The following is a 10,835-nucleotide window of genomic DNA, read 5'->3' on the forward strand; positions in this document are numbered from 1 at the left end:
TAGAATGACAGAAACAAAGGAGCCTCCTGTCCATCACATCCTACTTCCGAACGCTGTGACAGCATCTAAATTTGAAGCTGATTCTGTCGTTAAGTACTGCAGTGACCTGAACGAAAAAGGCCACATTTGGAACAATCAAAGCCTGCTCACTAAATGTGTGACGCCCAGGTGCACAAGACAGATCGGGGGGCGTCGGACCTTTTGCTGGGTACTCCAGCAACCCATGATGTCTGTCCCTGTCACAGTTTACCTTGGTTATCTGCCTTTAGCAAAATGTAAAGAAATAGAAGCATCTGGTGATGGTAACACCGAGCCAGTGGCCCTCACCATGATGAGTTTGGGGATTTTGGTTAGAGGTATTTTTTTTTCTTAGCTGTCACCTTGCTAGGGTAATGTGGCGTGCCCAAGCCACAGTTCAAGGACATAGGAGTCCTGTATTATCTAGCTGCAATATCCTTGCCTGTGGCTTCATTGAGCCCTAAAGGTACCCACTGCAAGGCAGGAGGCCACCTATATGATGAAGAGCTCTGAAGAGACTTCCCAGCTGATGTTGCTGGGATCTTATTATAAAGCAGCTGATGGGGGCCGATGAACAAGGTTTCTAAAGAAGGTCAAAGTTCAAGGAAGATCAGAGCATCAAGGAGATAAGAGGCAGTAAGGAAGGAAGTCACTGGGAGGGGGAGCAGGTGAGCCTCCATGGGAGTCTCTAAAGAATAGTAGACATTTTACCAACAGAAAAATAAGCATCATTGTCATAGACAGAAACTGCTCTCTGAAAATCAAAAACACCATTCAGTGTCTCTCACACTCTATTAGACTTTTTATCCACATCTGACTTTTTATGGTTTACTGGTTCTTGGGGCAGGAAGGGGCAGGGAATCAATCCAGTGTGCATCTTGTTGGCTGAATAGTTAATCACATCCAAGGCAGAGTGGTTTAGCTCTAATGGGCACACCACGCTGAGGGCTGTGTGCAGCTGCAGGGACAACCTCTTGGTTCTTGGAGAAGGACACACCTGTGTGTGGTCCCCAAGTTCCCCAGCCCACTCTGCACATTCTGATTCCTTCTCATTTCCGCATGATCTGTATTTGCCAAAAGGATTCTTTGGTTAATTAGGGAAACAGGTTTAGGGGATAAAAATGCATGAACCAACAGAAAATAATTGCATGTGAGATACAAGGCTTTTCACAACATCATCTGCTCACCCTCTCTCTGGCTTTCTACCTCCAGCAGCCTCTGCCAATGTGTGTCCACTGGGAAGAAGATTTTCCAAGACAGAGAGTAATTAAGACATTTTTGGCTTTGAGTGGAAGTTCCTCCTGAGTTTCATAGTACAGTGGATCTGAAAGCATCCCACATGGGCTTCAGATCCTCTACAACCACCTAGTAAGCTGGAAAGCAAAGCTCAGATTGCAGGGGGAAAAAAACAGAACCTTATAAAGCAGCCCAAAGCTAACCACTTAGCTTATTCCTGCCACCTGCTGATGTGCCTCTGGGTGTGTCCTGAGTCTTCTGAGTGCTTGTGCACATGGTGGAAACACCTGTGTAAAGCTAGGGTTACCATTGCAAACCAACATGCTTGAGTTTTTATTTTTTTTAAGACGTTTTAGAACTTATTCTTTAAGATTTTTAATGTTTTTTTAGATTTTAAAGATTTGTTTATTTGTTTTTATACGTGTGGGGTGGGACATCATCACGGGTATGCCTAATGCCCTCAGAGAGCAGAAGAGAGAGCTGGATGCCTGGAGATGAGGTTTTAGGTGGTTATGAGCCACCATTATTAGATTTGAGGAATTAAACCTAGGTCCTTTGCAAGAGCAGTCAGTGCTCTAAACTATCCCTACATCCCATGTTTGTTTGTTTGTTTGTTTGTTTTAATATGGTGATGAAGATAGAAGTTTTAGCACTACCCACTGAGGCAACCCCTCCCTCTGGATAACCCTGTCCTTTCACAGAAGAACAAATGGAGGCTGCAGAAATCTACGAAGGAAACACTGCTAGAGTAAAGTCCACAGAAAGGAGATGAGGTGAGACCTGGCTCCCAAAGTCTACTGCTCAGTTAGACAGGAAATCTGCTCACATTATATTTCACAGTTGTGGAGTATGATTGTGGACATAAAGCACTTATATAACTGTACACATATAAATGCACATAAGTATGTATACATGTATTTTTAGTAATTGATATACATAAAATATGCTCAATGCATTTAACAAAGGTATGTAAATTACTGGTATATTATGCTCATAGAATATCTCAATGATAACTGATGTGATATTAAGCTAGTTTGACAGGAAAGAAAAGCAATTTAGAAGCAGAGAAGGCAAATAAGGGAGAAACACCACGGGAGAATCTTGTGTCCCTTCAGTCATCCCTGTGTTTATTTATTCAACTGACACAGGCCTCTCATCAGGCTTCAGTTTGTTGACCATGAGGTAAGGTCAGAAAAAACAGACGTAAACCCACATTTAAGTCAGCAAAACCCAACACAGAAACAAAGCATCGTGAGGGTCATTGGACCTTGATGGTTTTGTCTGTCCACAAAGTGCTCAGCTTCTGAGGAACCACACAGGTCTCAGGCGTGGGGGGCTGGGAGATATAAAGATATACAGAGATGATGCACACACCACTGTCTGCCGTGTACTAACCCTGCAATCCCGCATCTACACATTCCGCCCTGAAGAAGCAACGTATGGCCAGGAAGAGGCGATGCGCAGTCCTAGAGAATTCAGAACTGCTACTGCCTGATGCCACAGTCATGCTGCGGATTAAGAATATGGAGGAGATGCTTCCCCAAGAAAAGCAAAACCACACAAATGGATGCAAGACTTTCAGTAACTTTCACATACGTTTCTGGGAGCATTAGGGGGCAGCATCAAGTCACATAGTCCTTCTGAAGGATCTTCCCAAGCTCTCCTGTCTTCAGGCCAGCACACAGGTGTGCACATTGGTGCCATCACAAACATGGAAATCAAGATAGCTTTTAAGATGGGAGGTTGGGGATAGGGCAACACCTACAATCATAAGGTCTTTGCAGTAGCACAAGAAACTTGGAGAGAGTCTAGAGAGGTGAGAACAACTAATCTTGAGTTTTGACATGTGGAGATGAAGAAGGAAGGATGGGATGTTCCACCCCATCTCTCCCTTGCTGTCGTAGTTAGATGAACATGTTCGTGTCAGCAGCTCAGGTGGAGAAAACACAATCACAAGCTTTGGTGCTAAGATGGAGGTTTAATGATCAAGTCAGGCTCCAGAGCCGTATCGAGATTCAACAAAGGGAAGGTTTGCACCTTCAACTCTTCTGATCAGCTTCTGAATTATTGTCAACAGTGGCAAAGTCAATGCATAATTTTCCTAGTTTTTAAACCCAGCTTTTGCTGAATATTCACTATAGATATTTAGGCCTCATGGATGGTGGCACTGCCCCATTAGGAGATATAGTTTTAAAACATCACTACTGAGACCTCACTGAGAAGAGTTGGGATCTGGAATGCATTTTTTTTTTTCCAATTCCAAGTGGTTTGATTATCTGATGTCTGGTAAAACCATGCTTTCGAGAATGGACTGCATTGGTAAGGTGAGTCATGGAAATTCCCACTAGGACCTCATCCTGTCCCCTTACTTTTCATCCTCAAGTCTCAGAGACAAGGGGAAGAAAAGAGCCTTGATGTCCCTCAGCTCTCAATTGGAAATCATAAGTCTTCCCCATGGATCCTGGTCCCAGCTCCCCCTTCCTCATCTCTGCTAATATTTATCCCCAAATCCCAAAGTCTCAGAGCATTCACAGCAGTTTTGGGGACCTGCTTTTGAGTTGAGCATAGCAACACATGCCTGTCATATTAGGACTCAGGAAACAGAGGCAAGAGGGGGTCAAAGGCCATTCTTGATCTCAAAACATTGAGGTTGACTCAGGCCACATGGGACTCTATCTCTTGACTGATTCGTTAGTTAGTTAGTAGTGGTTCTGGGAGGATAACTCAGTGGGAAAAGTGCTTGTCTTGTTGTAACAAGGACCTGAGTTTGATCTCTCAGAACCTACTTAAAAGTGGTTATGCAGACTTGCAATCCTGCAGCTAAAGATTGGGGTCAGGAGGATTTCTGAGGCTGGCTAGCTACCTAGCCTAGCCTAACTGGTGAACTCTGGACTAATGAGAGACCCTATCTTACTGGAGGCGGGTAGAGTTCCTGGGACTACACAGGAAATGGTTCTCTTCATATCTGCATATAAACCTGCACATGCGTGAATAGCACACACAGAAATGTGCGTACACGTATAAGCGTTAAAAATGTAAGGAGCTGGGCTGAAGAGATGGCTCAGCATTTAAGAACATTGAATGTTCTTCAAGAGGTCCTGAGTTCAATTCCCAGCAACCACATGGTGACTCACAAGCACCTGTAATGGGACCTGATGTCCTCTTCTGGTGTGCCTGAAGACAGTGACAATGTATCCACATACATGAAATCAATAAATCTTTAAAAAACAATGTAAGGAACTTACTTCCACAGGTGTTTACCTCCTTCCCCATTGTGGCCCTGTCAAAGTCACACTTTCAGGGATTTGTCTTCAGCCCTGTTCTGTGCCCATCCCACCTATGCATAAAGTTAGGGCCATGGAAGCCAGAAGCCACGGCTAGATCCTGCCTCTTCCTAGGCCAGGATTCATGGTGACTCACAAGCCTACTGGAGGTCAGTGAGCTTCCTAGATCAAACCAGGCTTGTACTTCCATCCAAAAAGGATGAGATGTACCTAGGGTTACTGTTACTGTGATGAAACACCATGTCCAAAGCAACTTGAGGAAGGAAGGGTTTGTATCTCTCACACTTCCATATGGCTTGCTCAGTCTGCTTTCTTATAGAACCCAGGACCTCCAGCACCACTCAAAATGGCTTTACCCTGCCCTTCAATCACTCATTAAGAAAATGCTCTACAGGCTTGCCCACAGCTGGATCTGATAAAGGTATTTTCTCAACTGAGGCACCCTCCTGTCTGATGGTTCTAGCCTGTGTCAAGTAGACATAAAACCAGCCTGCACAGCACTGTGCATAGTTATCTCGCTAACCGAGTTATAGCTCTTCCAGGTTCAAGCATCCCTTGATGAAGCTCCCACAGGTCTTGCTTGGACTTCCCCAGAATATAACTACTAACAACTGTCAGGACTCTATCCCACTTCCCCCTCAGCACACTCTAGCCCTTCTTACTGGCCATTTTCTGTGTTATTTTAAATGCTTCCTCGTGTGACATCACAAGACACAGTCACCTGCAGGAAGACTGCCTCCCAAAGCAGTTGCTTCACAGACACCCATGTGCACCCCTAACAGTGATGGAAAGGATCCCTACAGATGACATATCTCTGCAGTTTATATGCAGTACCTGAAAGTTCATAGGTAACCTCTAAGGATATTATATCACCAACTTTGTCAGAGAGGTAGTTTTCATCAGTCCCATCAAATCAGGACCATCAGAGCTCCTCTGACTTATAGTGTTTGGAAAGTAGAAGGGTGAATTTAGATATTTTACATCTAGCCTAGGGGTCACTTGCTTCTGGGACTCCCAGCTGAAATAGTAGCATTGCAAAGTCAGCCTTTTAAGTATTGAGTGGCGGGTCTCCTGGTTGGTTCAGACCCTCTCAGGAAGTCTCAGGACCCATAGGTCTTAATCTGCTGGGGTCAGGGAGAGTCCCCAGAAAGCATCCTGACCACACACTCAGGCAACACCAGATAAAAGGAAGTGTTGTTTGAATAAAGACTTCTGTCTGATGGCATAGAAACTATGTGTTAGTGTCTATCTTAAACACCACTTGCTGTTGATAGAGACCCTCAGAGTTTGGGGCTGGGGCAAGTGTATGTACTCAGATGTGTTCTGATTCTATCTTAATTCCCCCTAATTAGTCCTCAGTTGTGAAATCTAACCTTGACACTCACTCCTGCCTCTGGACAGTTACCCCAGCCAGTTCCATAGAAACATCTCTCAGAACCATTTCTCAATCCAAAAGAATGTAGGTGACATATACATATATATATATGTGTGTATATATATATTTAAGTCCTAGCATTTTTATTCTCACCTTTGCTGACTTTAAATAAATTGCCTGCATCCTTTGGAAGGGAAGTGCTGGGTTCAGTCTCTGTTGTGAGCCAAGAACAGCAGACTTTGCGCAGACAGTTCCGCATCTTAATTTACAGAGCGATCTGCCGGATGAAAGGATGTGAGTTTTCTGTCTGGGTTTCTTTCAGCCCAAGACCCCCTACATTCAAGATGGTATGTTTCAACTACATTCAGCTCCCCAAATCCATTAATATGTTTTAAGTCACCATGTGCCGGCTCATAAGGTCTTTTTATAGCTTACTATGAAGGATTTTAGCTGTCTCCTCAGTCCCTTCCTAGTATTTCCACTTCTAAGTCCAAGGCTTAAAAGTGGCTTTGAGAGCCAAAGGAAAACACAGTTAAGTCAAGATGAAAGAAAGGGAGAGATATGGCTCTGTAAACGTAAGGGGTCTCCTGACCAAGGCTGGCAGGGCTGTCTTTACAGCCTTTCTGAAGGAGGAAAGAGTATAGCACTCAACCGCTAGAAGCTTACATAAAGTGTATATGCTAGTGTACACTAAATACTGTGCTGAGAATTCACTGGACAAAGTGTGTTTGTGTGCATGTAAAGATGCATATGCATATGTGTATATATGTGTGTGCATGGATGTAAAAATGTACATGTGCATATGTCTGCTTGCACATGCATGCATATATGTGTATATATTATACATATATGTTGGCACATCCATGCATATGTGTGTGTATATATATATATATATTAGACATATGTGTATATGTATGTATAAATTTTTCCACATGTGTTCTGTATGTATACGTGAATGTTTGCAAATGCATGGATGTATATGTGTAAGTATTGTATTGTGTATGTTTGTGCCTGCATGTGTGTGCACATGCATGTGTAAGTGTATGTGTATAATGTTTATGAGAGGAAATGTGGGGAAAACACTGTGGTCTGCTCTTATCAAGCTGTCCTTGAACATGCAACACTCACTGCATGGTATATGCAGTGACAACCGCAGAAAGAACTATCAGCCATCAGCAAAGACAGTTCTCCAGCAGCGACAGCGCTAGGAAGGAGGTGGACACAGAGCGTACCCAGCAGGTTGCCAGAGGCTGCTATTTCACTTAGCAGCCATAGGAGCTCAGCCACATAACTCAGAGGAGAGACAGAAGACCTGTCATCTTCCTGAACACTGTGTACCCTGGTCTTGAGTGGACCACAAGCTCATCACTGCTGTTAATCCTGGCACTGTCTCCTGTGCATCAGGGCCCTCTTGCATCGTGGGGGGAGGCGCATGATTGACACTTTGTGCTGCTTCTAGGTAAGTGCTTCATGCATAAGTGACCCACCCATTCCTCAGCAATGAAAGGAGAGCTGAAGAGTGACATCCACTGAAAATAAAACAGGAAATGAACACCAGGGTAATTTCTGACCAGACTGGTTCCTTGCAAAAGCTGCTGTCTGGATGCTGTCATTTCCTGTGTGGATGTCTGTGAATGATCACAGAACCTTGACAGGCCCCAGTGAACCAAAAAGAATCCTATGGTTGCCTAGACACAGAAATGAAAGGAGCTAGGCCATAGCATAATGGTAGACTGTTTGTCTGGCATATACAAGGGGCTTGGTTCAATCCCTAATACCTAAAAAAATGAAGCCAGGCAGGGTGGTATGTGCTTATAATCTCAGCAGTCAGGAGGTTGAGGCAAAAGCATCATCATTACTTCAAGCTCAGCCTGAACCACAGAGTTAGACCTTGTCTACCCCACCCAACACTGCACATGAACACATACAATGCAGTCATCTGCTGGTGCCGGGGGAGTAAATAGGGTCTGTTTGAGCTCACCCAGTCAACGGTAAAAAGCACCTGAACTCAGATTCCTCCAGCTCCCTGTCTTCCAAACCTTCATAGGCCCTCAAGCTCTCTGCTCTGCAGCTATTGTTCCAAGGTTACGGTAAACCACATCTCTGTTTTATTTGCACCATGAACCATAGTATGAATTCAGCAAGACTCAATAAACACTCGGAAACAAATAGTATCTACAAGGTTAGATGCACGTATGGTTAATATAAAGAAAATGAAGTTGCAAGGCTTGCAAAAAAATCTTAAAATTGACAGAGCCTCTTCTGAAATTAAAAAAAAAAAAAAAAAGACTTTAGCTAAATATTATTTTTCCCCATCCCCGAGGCAACTAAGCAATGGACAGGAGCCTCCTCGCCCTTTAATGTGGCATCCACCTTTGGTGTTTTCCACATCAGGGTATAAAAGACTTCACAAGAAAACAGTGGTAGAGAGTGAAAGGAGGACTGAAAGGAACCCAGTCTATATAGTGTTTGCCAGTCCTAAGGGCCAGGGATGGTCTAGTTGGTAAAATATGCGGAGACCTAAATTCAATCCCCTAGGCTGAGAGGATGTCCCCTGCAGTAAAGTACCTGTCACTTGAACAAGAGGAATTGAGTTGAATCTCTGGGTCCAGAGGGATGGCTCTGATGGTAAAGTGCCTAACAGAGGGGAATGAAGACCCAAATTCAACCCCTGATACCCACACAAAAAAACCAAGTGTGGCAACCTGTGCCTGCAATCCCAGTGCTCAGGGGACAGAGACACTTCCTAAGGGAGTAGGATGCTTTTCTTGTTCTGCCTTCACAAGGGCTGAAGGATGCCACAGGTCTCACCCCAAGTCCAAGTGAGAGTAAATGTCAAAGTCTGGATTTGAATCATGAATGTTCTCTGCATACTGTTAGCCCCTCCCCCACTCTGCCAGGACTCTCTCTTCAGACAGAGAAACAAACCAGAGAAAGCCTACCTGCCCTGGGCTGACATGTGGTTGACATCAGCCTCATCCTTGACAACCATCTTTGACTTGTGAGGTTAAGGTCAGGGCAGAAGAACATGTGGACAGTGTTAGAAAATGCTGGGCTCAAAGGTCACTAACAACGCCTATATAAATCTCCCTGGCATCTCCCTGGTGTGAAGAATGGGAGAAGAGCCACCCTCTGTTCAATTTAGTTCAGGATCCCATTTTCTCACTTTGTGAAATGGCAGCTATATATTTAAATTAAAAAAATGTTGCTATAGATAGATAGATAGATAGATAGATAGATAGATAAAACAAAAGAATATCACAATAAGGCCTTTTCTTTGGCAATGATTTCTACAGCTTAAATGTGCAGAATGCAGGCTTCAGGGTAGACTACCAGAGTTCAGAGTCAAAGCTATAGGATCCATGCAGATCAATTTAAAATTCCATTTGAGGCTAGGGGTGCCAGAAGCAAGAGTAATAGGTGGAAAATTCCAGTCACTCCGAAGGCAATAGGATGTGAGGAGCTAGGCTTGGCTTTGCTGAGCAATTGTGGGGGTGAGGCTTTAGGTGTGACAATCCAACAGGTTGAGTTTCTTTACCTGGACTCGCCTAACTTAGTCTCGGAGTTGGTCTCTTAGCATGTCACTATGAGATGCTCCACTGTAAAGGCAACAATGTCAGCTGCTTAGCCTGGAGCTTGCTAAGGTCTCTGCTAGAGCAAAATGAAGACACTATGGGGCTTTTGCTCACGCTCCATCTCTGAGAGCAAAAACTTTGATTTTAGTAGTCATCTCACTTCCAACAAATCCAGTAAAGTGCAAGCTTTGTCACCAGCTACATTTATTTAGCAGATTGGGCAAAGCGGTATCTAAGAAAAAGCCATGACAACTCTAAGCTTAAAGTAAACCAAAATGGAGTCAGAAAGATGGACAAGAGCCAGGCTCTTTAAATGACATTTACCTTGTCCTGGTAGTAGAGCTCAGTGGTAGAGTGCCTGCCCAGCATACACAAAGCCCTGGGTTTTGTGCCTTGCATAGACTGGGGGATGGTGGTTCATGCTTATGATTCTACTATGCTGTAGGTGGAAGTGGGCGGATCAGAATTCAAGGTCATTTATCATTGGCTATAGTTTGAGACCAGCCTAGGATTCATGAATCATGCCCCCACCCCCGCCGTCATACTCTCTCTCTCTCTCTCTCTCTCTCTCTCTCTCTCTCTAGAGCTCTAGAGCTCTGAAGTTTCTGCTGACTAGAATGTACATTTATATAAACAGTGTATATGAGTTCAGCCAACAATTGATACATAAATGAATTGAAAAGCATCCTATACTCCATGCTGGTATCTTGTCCTGCCTCAGACAAGCTGTCCACAGTCTCTGAGGTGGTGGACGGCTGAGACCGGCTCTATCCTGGCATAGCTTGTCTGTGGGAATCAGCTGTTCTTGTCTACCTGGAACTGGGTTGTTCTCTGCACTGAAGGAGAGCCAGTGGCCTGGTCAGATGGGATAAAGTGGGTGCTCTTTCCCGGTGCAGCTTGAAAGAAGTCCCCTTGTACCTGGCACTGAGCAGAGAGACTGCGGTGGGGTTCTCTCAGCTTTGGGTATCCTGGGAGCTGGCTACTGGGTTTTCCCACTCAGCCCAGCTAAATTTCTGTGCTTTACCTCCAAAGGTGATGCAAAATACTAGTGTTTATGAAAAGGCAAGTTGCTTCTTACTCTAGGAAAGGATGAATCATGAGTTTGCCCCTAAACACACACATGCTTCTGTGCTGCTTGCCTGACCCTATACAGCTCACTTGCCCTTGGACATCATAGTCAGGTGTGCTTCCTGAAAAGCCCTGTGGCTGCCTAGGCTTGCCTTCCCCAAGGACATCCTCTCAGGCATACTGTCCTTCTTGGCGCGCCCTTTGCTTTGAACTTTATAGAGAGCTCTGGTGAGGTCCCTATCCATAAAAGACTAATTTATTTGAAATTTTCTTTCCTCC

The sequence above is a fragment of the Micromys minutus genome (genome assembly GCF_963924665.1).
Source record: "Micromys minutus genome assembly, chromosome: 1".
Taxonomy (NCBI): Eukaryota; Metazoa; Chordata; class Mammalia; order Rodentia; family Muridae; genus Micromys; species Micromys minutus.